Source organism: Bombina bombina, chromosome 2 (assembly GCF_027579735.1).
Source record: "Bombina bombina isolate aBomBom1 chromosome 2, aBomBom1.pri, whole genome shotgun sequence".
NCBI lineage: Eukaryota > Metazoa > Chordata > Amphibia > Anura > Bombinatoridae > Bombina > Bombina bombina.
In genome coordinates, this window is record NC_069500.1 from 1,378,398,107 (window position 1) to 1,378,410,954 (window position 12,848).

The 12,848-nt window shown below is 38.2% G+C and overlaps 1 long non-coding RNA gene across 1 annotated transcript; it reads right to left on the reverse strand.

Moving 5' to 3' along the window:
• Nucleotides 1-1,299: 1,299 nt before the first annotated feature.
• LOC128648310 (uncharacterized) lies at nt 1,300-2,534 on the reverse strand. Its single transcript, XR_008400569.1, has 4 exons — nt 2,492-2,534; nt 2,130-2,194; nt 1,752-1,834; nt 1,300-1,365 (listed from the first exon to the last, which is right to left on the reverse strand). It is a non-coding gene; the product is annotated as an uncharacterized LOC128648310 (long non-coding RNA).
• Nucleotides 2,535-12,848: the final 10,314 nt, after the last annotated feature.

The following is a 12,848-nucleotide window of genomic DNA, read 5'->3' on the forward strand; positions in this document are numbered from 1 at the left end:
GGTCGGGAGAAGTGGAGAGAATCCAGTCGAGCAGGGTGTGATTATGGCTTTTGATGTTTATGTGAGTTGGGGAGGAGATTAATTGCATTAGCTGCAAAGAATTAAACAGCGAGCGACAACTATTATTTTTTGGATTTAGCCAATCAATATTAAAATCTCCAAAAACCAAAATTTCACTTTTTGGGTTTTGAGCTATAGTTTCACTAAGGAGATGTGCTATGTCAGAAAGGGAATGCACAGGGGAGCTAGGTGGGCGGTAGATTCCTGCAACAATTGTTGATTTACTGCATGGGATCTCAATTGTGCCAGAAAGGAAATCAAAGTTTGCAGGAGAGCTAGATTTTTGAAAGGGGGTGTACTTTGTGGAATTGTCAACATCAATTACAATGCCACCTCCTCTCTTTGCTCTATCATTTCTATGGCATCAATACCCATGTATTGCAATGGCAGATTCAGGTATTTTGCGGTTAGTCACGATTCAGAGATCACAATGATTTTGGGCTTGTATTGTAAACACCATGCTTGCAGTGCATCAATTTTTGGTAGTAAGCTGTGGATATTACAGTGCACAAAGGAGAGGCCTTTTTTAGCTGGAAGGCTAGGAATGGAATTTGTTGGTGGACCCGGGTTAGACTCTACATCATTTGCAAGGGCAAGTAACATAAGGAATAGGAATTTGGACATAGCTTTGTTTGGCCATATAGTGAATGGGATACTTTATAATTTTGTGAGGTGGGGGTAGGATGGTTATTTTTTATAACTCTCAACCAGCACTCAGCAGATAAGTTAAAGCAACAGAGCAGGCCATGGTGTATGATAATTTGTTTTCCAGTTAGAGGTGTGCTTATGGCGGTAGTGATGTGCACAAAATTGGAGTGAGAAAAGGGTTATCACGAATAACAGTATGGTCATATTTGGATTCATGTTAGTGGTATGAGGTGTGTAGATCAAAATAAAAAAAAATATCTATGGACATTTGAGCTAAGGGTCAAGCAAAAACACAGGGAAAGTTGAAAATTACAGAGATAAGACAGAGGTATTCATGTAAGGGAATAAAACCATTAAACAAAGTACAAAAAAGATATATGGGCCTTAGATAGTTCAACTAACTTTTAACATAATGGTCAGACATAATGGTGATAAAATATGCATTTAAAATAATAAAAACAAACAAAAAAAAAAAATAACAAACAAAATAATAACCAATACATATAACAATGCACACATCAGAAAATAACAGGCTAGGTAAAATATAATGATATTACTATCTTCCAGAGGCTACCTGTTTGCATAGCAGTGGGACAGCGGAAATGAAGGTCTGTGTATTTTCTTGTAAGACTGGGGGAGATATACTTTAAAATCAGGCTGAAGGAGAGAGATATATTAGCGTCAGATTGGCCTGCAAAAAATGTAATGGAATGGGGAGCGTATATCTATGGACATTTAAACTAATGGTCATTCAAGAAAAAACACAGGGAAAGTTGAAAATTACAGAGATAAGACAGAGGTATTCATGTAAGGGAATAAAACCATTAAACAAAGTACAAAAAAGATATATGGGCCTTAGCAGGTTAAACTAAATTTTAACATAATGGTCAGACATAATGGTGATAAAATATGCATTTAAAATAATAAAAACAAGCAAAAAAAAAATAACAAACAAAATAATAACCAATACATATAACAATACACACATCAGAAAATAACAGGGTAGGAAAAATATAATGATATTACTATCTTCCAGAGGCTACCTGTTTGCATAGCAGTGGGACAGCTGAAATGAAGGTCTGTGTATTTTCTTGTAAGACTGGGACAGATATACTTTAAAATTAGGCTGAAGGAGAGAGATATATTAGCGTCAGATTGGCCTGCAAAAAATTTTAAGGAATAGGGAGGGTATATCTATGGACATTTGAGCTAAGGGTCATTCAAGCAAAAACACAGGGAAAGTTGAAAATTACAGAGATAAGACAGAGGTATTCATGTAAGGGAATAAAACCATTAAACAAAGTACAAAAAATATATATGGGCCTTAGCTGGTTAAACTAAATTTTAACATAATGGTCAGACATAATGGTGATAAAATATGCATTTAAAATAATAATAATAAAAAATAAATAAACAATTACCATTTTCTTGCAAGACTGGGGCAGATATACTTTAAAATCAGGCTCTTTGCATAGCAATGGGACAGCTGAAATGAAGGGGTTAAGCATTATAACATTACTTACACACACACACACACACTATACACATATTTACACAAACATACATGGATATATATATATATATATATATATATATATATATATATATATATATATATACATACATACAGTATATACATACACACAGATAGATAAACACATATTTAAACACCCATAAACACATGGATATATATATATATATACATACGCATTAATATACGTATATAAAAATACTGACACAAATTCTCACATATACATATACACACATATGCATTCATACATACATATACATTCACACGTATAGAAGCGTCTCACTGTTCCTTTCAGTCTGCTTTGCTGTTGTGCACAAGTTATTGCTTCTATTAATAGTAAAGACAAATAACTCTAACTGGACTGCAGCACACGTCTGACTTATGTTTGCATATTTATTTGTGCTTTTATTTTTTTTAATGGTGCACTTAAACTGCTGCCATTCTGGAGGTACTCTGTGTACAGGTTTGGTAACTATGCATTCACATAATGGGTTAACAGTGCTAATTATTTTTTTATACACACATACAGACACACACACACACATGGGTATAGAGACAGACATAAATACACACACACATAAAAATACTGATGAACACATATACATACACACATATATATGTGTGTGTATATATATATATATATATATATATATAAGCATTATATTCTCTTGTCCTTTCAGTGTGCTTTGCTATTGTGCACAAATGATTGCTTCCATTAATAGTAAATATATAGAATGACTATAGGATTATTATGAGGTAAAATTAGAGAGGGTTTAGTCTTTTTGAAACAAAAAGTTATACATGTGTAATGTCACTGAGACATAACATATGATACTGCTATTGTGCCATGTTGTTTGAAGTCCTTCCTAAAGCTTTGTATTAGCTTTATTGGCAGTGGAAGTGTCAACATGTCAATACAGGTGAAACACGAAAAACTAATATATGAGATAGACTCATTACATGCAAAGCAAGATAGTTCAAGCGTTATTTGTCACAATTGTGATGATTATGGCTTACAGCTCATGAAAACCTCAAATCCACAATCTCAGAAAATTAGAATATTACATGCAATCAATAAAACAAGGATTGTACATAGAACAATATCGGACGTCTGAAAAGTATAAGCATGCATACTGTATGTACTCAGTACTTGGTTTGGGCCCCTTTTGCAGCAATTACGGCCTCAATGCGGCGTGGCATGGAAGCTATCAGCCTGTGGCACTGCGGTGTTATGGAAGACCAGGATGCTTCAATAGCGGCCTTCAGCTCTTCTGCATTGTTCGGTCTCATGTCTCTCATCTTTCTCTTGGCAATGCCCCATAGATTCTCTATGGGGTTCAGGTCAGGCGAGTTTGCTGGCCAATCAAGCAAAGTAATCCCACAGTCATTGAACCAGGTTTTGGTGCTTTTGGCAGTGTGGGCAGGTGCCAAGTCCTGCTGGAAAATGAAGTCAGCATCCCCATAGGGCTCGTCTGCGGAAGGAAGCATGAAGTGCTCCAAAATCTCCTGGTAAATGGCTGCGTTGACCCTGGACTTAATGAATCACAGTGGACCAACACCAGCAGATGACATGGCTCCCCAAATCAACACAGACTGTGGAAACTTCACACTGGACTTCAAGCATCTTTCAGTGTGTGCCTCTCCATTCTTCCTCCATACTCTGGGTCGTTGGTTTCCAAATGAGATGCAAAATTTACTCTCATCAGAAAAGAGGACTTTGGACCACTGAGCAACAGACCAAGGGGCCTAGTTATCAAGCCGTCAACCTCAAATACGCTGGAATTCCGCAGCGTATTTGTGGCGAGGCTGATTCGCCTTAGTTATCAAAGGCTCGAGACCGGCAAAAGTAGAATTTTGTGACGTAAGCATCGATCCGCCGGACTCAGTCCGACACAGATCGATTCTTACGTCACTCCAGATGTTCCGCACACAAGTGCGGCACATTCTCACTACTTTTGCTAGTTATCAAAAAACTAGCAGGTACGCTCGGCACTTTTACGGCCCAGCGTACCTGGTTTTCAATCCGCCACCCCTGGAGGCGGCGGATCCCATAGGAATCAATGGGAGTCTGACCATAGCGAAAGTACAAGTTCGCTGCTGACAGACATCCCATTGATTTCTATGGGAGCTGTCTACACCTAACACCCTAACATGTACCCCGAGTCTAAACACCACTAATCTGTCCCCCCTACACCGCCGCAACTAAATAAAGTTATTACCCCCTAAACCGCCGCTCCCGGAGCCCACTGCAAGCTACTCTATACATATTAACCCCTAAACCGCCGCTCCCGGAGCCCACCGCAACCTATATTAAATGTATTAACCCCTATCCTGCCCCCCCTACATCGTCGCCACCTATAATAAATTTATTAACCCCTAATCTGCCCCCCCTACACCGTCGCCACCTATAATAAATTTATTAACCCCTATCCTGCCCCCCACTACGCCGCCGCCACTGTAATAAAATTATTAACCCCTAAACCTAAGTCTAACCCTAACCCTAACGCCCCCCTAACTTAAATATTAATTAAATAAATCTAAATAAATTAACTCTTATTAACAAAGGCCTAGATTTGGAGTTCGGCGGTAGAAGGGCTGTTAACGCTCCGCAGGCTTTTTTCTGGCCGCACCATAAAATTAACTCTGGTATCGAGAGTTCAAACAAATGCTGCGTTAGGCTCCAAAAAAGGAGCGTAGAGCATTTTTACCGCAAATGCAACTCTCGATACCAGAGTTGCTTACGGACGTGGCCAGCCTCAAAAACGCGCTCGTGCACGATATCCCCATAGGAAACAATGGGGCTGTTTGAGCTGAAAAAAAACCTAACACCTGCAAAAAAGCAGCGTTCAGCTCCTAACGCAGCCCCATTGTTTCCTATGGGGAAACACTTCCTACGTCTGCACCTAACACTCTAACATGTACCCCGAGTCTAAACACCCCTAACCTTACACTTATTAAACCCTAATCTGCCGCCCCCGCTATCGCTGACCCCTGCATATTATTTTTAACCCCTAATCTGCCGCTCCGTAAACCGCCGCAACCTACGTTATCCCTATGTACCCCTAATCTGCTGCCCTAACATCGCCGACCCCTATATTATATTTATTAACCCCTAATCTGCCGCCCCCAACGTCGCCTCCACCTAACTACACTTATTAACCCCTAATCTGCCGAGCGGACCTGAGCGCTACTATAATAAAGTTATTAACCCCTAATCCGCCTCACTAACCCTATAATAAATAGTATTAACCCCTAATCTGCCCTCCCTAACATCGCCGACACCTAACTTCAATTATTAACCCCTAATCTGACGACCGGAGCTCACCGCTACTATAATAAATGGATTAACCCCTAAAGCTAAGTCTAACCCTAACACTAACACCCCCCTAAGTTAAATATAATTTAAATCTAACTAAATAAATTAACTCTTATTAAATAAATTATTCCTATTTAAAGCTAAATACTTACCTGTAAAATACATCCTAATATAGCTACAATATAAATTATAATTATATTATAGCTATTTTAGGATTTATATTTATTTTACAGGCAACTTGGTAATTATTTTAACCAGGTACAATAGCTATTTAATAGTTACCTAGTTAAAATAATAACAAATTTACCTGTAAAATAAATCCTAACCTAAGATATAATTAAACCTAACACTACCCTATCAATAAATTAATTAAATAAACTACCTACAATTACCTACAATTAACCTAACACTACACTATCAATAAATTAATTAAACACAATTGCTACAAATAAATACAATTAAATAAACTAACTAAAGTACAAAAAATAAAAAAGAACTAAGTTACAAAAAATAAAAAAATATTTACAAACATAAGAAAAATATTACAACAATTTTAAACTAATTACACCTACTCTAAGCCCCCTAATAAAATACCAAAGCCCCCCAAAATAAAAAATTCCCTACCCTATTCTAAATTAAAAAAGGTAAAAGCTCTTTTACCTTACCAGCCCTGAACAGGGCCCTTTGCGGGGCATGCCCCAAGAATTTCAGCTCTTTTGCCTGTAAAAAAGCCCCTGAAGATCTTCCTACCTTGTCTTCACCATCCAGGTTCACCGATCCGTCCTGAAGAGCTCCTCCGATGTCCTGATCCAAGCCCAAGCGGGGGACTGAAGAGGTCCATGATCCGGTCAAAGTCTTCATCCAAGCGGGGCAGAAGAGGATCTTCCATCCGATTGAAGTCTTCATCCAAGCAGCATCCATCCGGAGCGAAGCGGCAGGATCCTGAAGACCTCCAGCGCGGAACATCCATCCGGCCCGACGACTGAACGACGAATGACTGTTCCTTTAAGGGACGTCATCCAAGATGGCGTCCCTCGAATTCCGATTGGCTGATAGGATTCTATCAGCCAATCGGAATTAAGGTAGGAATTTTCTGATTGGCTGATGGAATCAGCCAATCAGAATCAAGTTCAATCCGATTGGCTGATCCAATCAGCCAATCAGATTGAGCTCGCATTCTATTGGCTGTTCCGATCAAGACTTTGACAGGATCATGGACCTCTTCAGCCCCCCGCTTGGGCTTGGATCAGGACATCGGAGGAGCTCTTCAGGACGGATCGGTGAACCTGGATGGTGAAGACAAGGTAGGAAGATCTTCAGGGGCTTAGTGTTAGGTTTATTTAAGGGGGGTTTGGGTTAGATTAGGGGTATGTGGGTGGTGGGTTGTCATGTTGGGGGGGGGTATTGTATGTTTTTTTTTACAGGCAAAAGAGCTGAAATTCTTGGGGCATGCCCCGCAAAGGGCCCTGTTCAGGGCTGGTAAGGTAAAAGAGCTTTTACCTTTTTTAATTTAGAATAGGGTAGGGAATTTTTTATTTTGGGGGGCTTTGGTATTTTATTAGGGGGCTTAGAGTAGGTGTAATTAGTTTAAAATTGTTGTAATATTTTTCTTATGTTTGTAAATATTTTTTTATTTTTTGTAACTTAGTTCTTTTTTATTTTTTGTACTTTAGCTAGTTTATTTAATTGTATTTATTTGTAGGAATTGTGTTTAATTAATTTATTGATAGTGTAGTGTTAGGTTAATTGTAGGTAATTGTAGGTAGTTTATTTAATTAATTTATTGATAGGGTAGTGTTAGGTTTAATTATATCTTAGGTTAGGATTTATTTTACAGGTAAATTTGTTATTATTTTAACTAGGTAACTATTAAATAGCTATTGTACCTGGTTAAAATAATTACAAAGTTGCCTGTAAAATAAATATAAATCCTAAAATAGCTATAATATAATTATAATTTATATTGTAGCTATATTAGGGTTTATTTTACAGGTAAGTATTTAGCTTTAAATAGGAATAATTTATTTAATAAGAGTTAATTTATTTCGTTAGATTTAAATTATATTTAACTTAGGGGGGTGTTAGAGTTAGGGTTAGACTTAGCTTTAGGGGTTAATCCATTTATTATAGTAGCGTGAGCTCCGGTCGTCAGATTAGGGGTTAATAATTGAAGTTAGGTGTCGACGATGTTAGGGAGGGCAGATTAGGGGTTAATACTATTTATTATAGGCTTAGTGAGGCGGATTAGGGGTTAATACATTTATTATAGTAGCGCTCAGGTCCGCTCGGCAGATTAGGGGTTAATAAGTGTAGGCAGGTGTCGGCGACGTTGAGGGGGGCAGATTAGGGGTTAATAAATATAATATAGGGGTCGGCGGTGTTAGGGGCAGCAGATTAGGGGTACATAGGGATAACGTAGGTGGCGGCGCTTTGCGGTCGGAAGATTAGGGGTTAATTATTTTAAGTAGCTGGCGGCGACGTTGTGGGGGGCAGGTTAGGGGTTAATAAATGTAATACAGGGGTCGGCGGGGTTAGGGGCAGCAGATTAGGGGTACATAAGTATAACGTAGGTGGCGGTCGGCAGATTAGGGGTTAAAAAATTTTAATCGAGTGGCGGCGATGTGGGGGGAGCTCGGTTTAGGGGTACATAGGTAGTTTATGGGTGTTAGTGTACTTTAGGGTACAGTAGTTAAGAGCTTTATGAACCGGCGTTAGCCCAGAAAGCTCTTAACTACTGCTATTTTCCTGCGGCTGGAGTTTTGTCGTTAGAGCTCTAACGCTCACTTCAGAAACGACTCTAAATACCGGCGTTAGGAAGATCCCATTGAAAAGATAGGATACGCAAATGACGTAAGGGGATCTGCGGTATGGAAAAGTCGCGGCTAAAAAGTGAGCGTTAGACCCTTTAATCACTGATTCCAAATACCAGCGGGCGGCCAAAACCAGCGTTAGGAGCCTCTAACGCTGGTTTTCACGGCTAACGCCAAACTCCAAATCTAGGCCTAAATGAATCCTATTTAAAACTAAATACTTACCTTTAAAATAAACCCTAATATAGCTACAATATAAATAATAGTTATATTCTAGCTATCTTAGGATTTATATTTATTTTACAGGTAACTTTCAATTTATTTTAACCATGTACAATAACTATTAAATAGTTATTAACTATTTAATAGCTTACCTAGCTAAAATAAAGAGAAATGTACCTGTGAAATAAATCCTAACCTAAGTTACAATTACACCTAACACTACACTATACTTTAATAAATTATTCCTATTTAAAACTAAATACTTACCTGTAAAATAAACCCTAAGATAGCTACAATATAATTAATAATTATATTATAGCTATCTTAGGATTTATATTTATTTTACAGGTATCTTTGTATTTCTTTTAGCTAGTTAGAATAGTTATTAAATAGTTAATAACTATTTAATAACTACCTAGCTAAAAGAAATACAAAATTACCTGTAAAATAAATCCTAATACTACACTATCATTAAATTAATTAAATAAACTACCTACAAATAACTACAATTAAATACAATTACATAAACTAACTAAAGTACAAAAAATAAAAAAAGCTAAGTTACAAAAAATAAAAAAAATAAGTTACAAACATGTTAAAAATATTACAACAATTTTAAGCTACTTACACCTAATCTAAGCCCCCTAATAAAATAACAAACCCCCAAAAATAAAAAAATGCCCTACCCTATTCTAAATTAAATAAATTTCAAAGCTCTTTTACCTTACCAGCCCTTAAAAGGGCCATTTGTGGGGGCATGCCCCAAAGAAAACAGCTCTTTTGCCTGTAAAAGAAAAATACACCCCCCCCCAACATTAAAACCCACCACCCACATACCCCTAATCTAACCCAAACCCCCCTTACAAAAACCTAACACTAATCCCCTGAAGATCATCCTACCTTGAGTCGTCTTCACTCAGCCGAGCCACCGATGGAACTGAAGAGGACATTCGGAGCGGAAGAAGTTAATCCTCCAAGCGGCGCTGAAGAAATCTTCCATCCTATGAAGTCATCATCCAGGCGGCGCTGAAGAAAAGTCTTCGATCCGGCCAATGTCATCTTCAAAGAGGCGCTGAAGAGGTCTTCTATCCGGGCGAAGTCATCTTCCAAGCCGGGTCTTGAATCTTCCTTCCGCCGACGCGGAACCACCTTCTTCACCGACGGACTACGACGAATGACGGCTCCTTTAAGGGACGTCATCCAAGATGGCGTCCCCTCAATTCCGATTGGCTGATAGGATTCTATCAGCCAATCGGAATTAAGGTAGGAAAAATCTGATTGGCTGATGGAATCAGCAAATCAGATTGAGCTTGCATTCTATTGGCTGTTCCGATCAGCCAATAGATTGCGAGCTCAATCTGATTGGCTGATTGGATCAGCCAATCAGATTTTTCCTACCTTATTTTGGGGGGGTTTGTTATTTTATTAGGGGGCTTAGATTAGGTGTAAGTAGCTTAAAATTGTTGTAATATTTTTAACATGTTTGTAACTTATTTTTTTATTTTTTGTAACTTAGCTTTTTTTATTTTTTGTACTTTAGTTAGTTTATGTAATTGTATTTAATTGTAGTTATTTGTAGATAGTTTATTTAATTAATTTAATGATAGTGTAGTATTAGGTTTAATTGTAACTTAGGTTAGGATTTATTTTACAGGTAATTTTGTATTTCTTTTAGCTAGGTAGTTATTAAATAGTTATTAACTATTTAATAACTATTCTAACTAGCTAAAAGAAATACAAAGATACCTGTAAAATAAATATAAATCCTAAGATAGCTATAATATAATTATTAATTATATTGTAGCTATCTTAGGGTTTATTTTACAGGTAAGTATTTAGTTTTAAATAGGAATAATTTATTAAAGTATAGTGTAGTGTTAGGTGTAATTGTAACTTAGGTTAGGATTTATTTCACAGGTACATTTCTCTTTATTTTAGCTAGGTAAGCTATTAAATAGTTAATAACTATTTAATAGCTATTGTACCTGGTTAAAATAAATTGAAAGGTACCTGTAAAATAAAAATAAATCCTAAGATAGCTAGAATATAATTATTATTTATATTGTAGCTATATTAGGGTTTATTTTAAAGGTAAGTATTTAGTTTTAAATAGGATTCATTTAGTTAATAAGAGTTAATTTATTTAGATTTATTTAATTAATATTTAAGTTAGGGGGGCGTTAGGGTTAGCGTTAGACTTAGGTTTAGGGGTTAATAATTTTATTACAGTGGCGGCGGTGTAGTGGGGGGCAGGATAGGGGTTACTAGGTATACTGTAGGTGGCAGCGGTGTCAGGGAGCGGCGGTTTAGGGGTTAATACATTTATAAGACTTGCAGCGGGGTCTAGGAGCGGCGGTTTAGGGGTTAATACATTTATAAGACTTTCGGCGGGGTCTAGGAGCGGCGGTTTAGGGGTTAGTAACTTTATTGAGTTGCGGGAGGCTCCGGGGGCGCCGGTATAGGGGGTAGAACAGTGTAGTTTAGTGTGAGTGCTTAGTGACAGGCTAGCAATAAAGCTGGGAAAAAGCCGAAGGGCAGCGAGATCGGATGAGTGATAACTGTCACAGTCCGCTGCTCATCGCCCCGCGGCTTTTTGACAGCTTTATTTGATAACTTAGGCGTATTTTTTCAGGTCCGCGGCGGCGAAGGTAGGCGAGCTTAGGCGGGCGTATTGGGCCGGCGAAGCCAGAAAAGTAGACGGATTAATAACTACCCCCCCAGGTCTGTTTTTCTTTAGCCCAGGTAAGACGCTTCTGACGTTGTTTGTTGTTCAGGAGTGGCTTGACAAGAGGAATACGACATTTGAAGCCCATGTCCAGGATCCGTCTGTGTGTGGTGGCTCTTGATGCACTGACTCCAGCCTCAGTCCACTCCTTGTGAAAGTCCCCAACACTTTTGAATGGCCTTTTCCTGACAATCCTCTCCAGGCTACGGTCATCCCTGCTGCTTGTGCAACCTTTTCTTCCATACTTTTCCCTTCCACATAACATTCTATTAATGTGCTTTGATACAGCACTTTGGGAACATCCAACTTCTTTTACAATTACCTTTTGATGCTTTCCCTCCTTATGGAAGGTGTCAATGATGGTTTTCTGCACAACTGTCAGGTCAGCAGTCTTTCCCATGATTGTGATTCCTACTGAACCAGACTGAGAGACCATTTAAAGGCTCAGGAACCCTTTGCAGGTGTTATGGCTTAATTAGCTGATTAGAGTGGGACACTTTGAGCCTAGAATATTGCACCTTTTCACAATATTCTAATTTTTCTGAGATTGTGGATTTGGGGTTTTCATGAGCTGTAAGCCATAATCATCACAATTATGACAAATCACGACTTGAACTATCTTGCTTTGCATGTAATGAGTCTATCTCATACATTAGTTTCACCTTTTAGGTTGCATTAGTGAAATAAATAAACTTTTGCACGATATTCTAATTTTTCGAGTTTCACCTGAATAATGCAAACAAGAGTAGAGTTGATGGGTCTGATAACAGATCTGTGCTCCTCTGTTAAACTGAGAGGAAACACAAGATCGTTAACCAAAAGAGTCAGTTTTCACTGCGGTCTTTTCAGCATATGTACATTTTCCTGGCAGACAGCTTTGTAGTAATAAATTATTGTAAACTAAAATGCTGCCCCTACCTTTTTCCTCTTGCTTTGCTGAGGAATGTTAGGTCAGTGCATACATATCTTCACTGATTATGTCACAGGCAGACTGCAGCTTATCAAACAGACGGGCCCCAGAGTAAATCAGAGTAGCAGCCCAGCTCGGACAACTATAGCTCCTCATCCTCCACAGAAGCCCATGCACAGGTTTTAACCATTTCCTGTGTGTGCCTTGTCTACACTTCACTGACATTGCTGAGCCATGAGCCGACAGAGAGCTTACACCTCCAGTCCTCCACTGCACAAACTTGAGCGGCCCAACCCCCAGATAGTTAAAACATAAAAATATATTTTGATATATAAAAATAATAATAGATTTTTTTAAAGAAAAGTTTCCTTCCTTAATTAGTGCTGCATCTGCCTGTAGTGGCTGGGGTCCTCTAAGATGCGGGGCCCTCGGGCAAGGGCCCAAAATATGTTAATAAATGGAATTATACACAAGCAGTTTTAAAAATAAAAAGGAGAAATAACAGATTTTATACTTTACTAGCTTAGTTGTCTGTGCCAGGGGGATTGGCAGGAAAAGATGGTCATTCACTCTATTGGTATACAGCCTCCCATGTAGAATTAACAACTTGTATTGTTAGACACAAC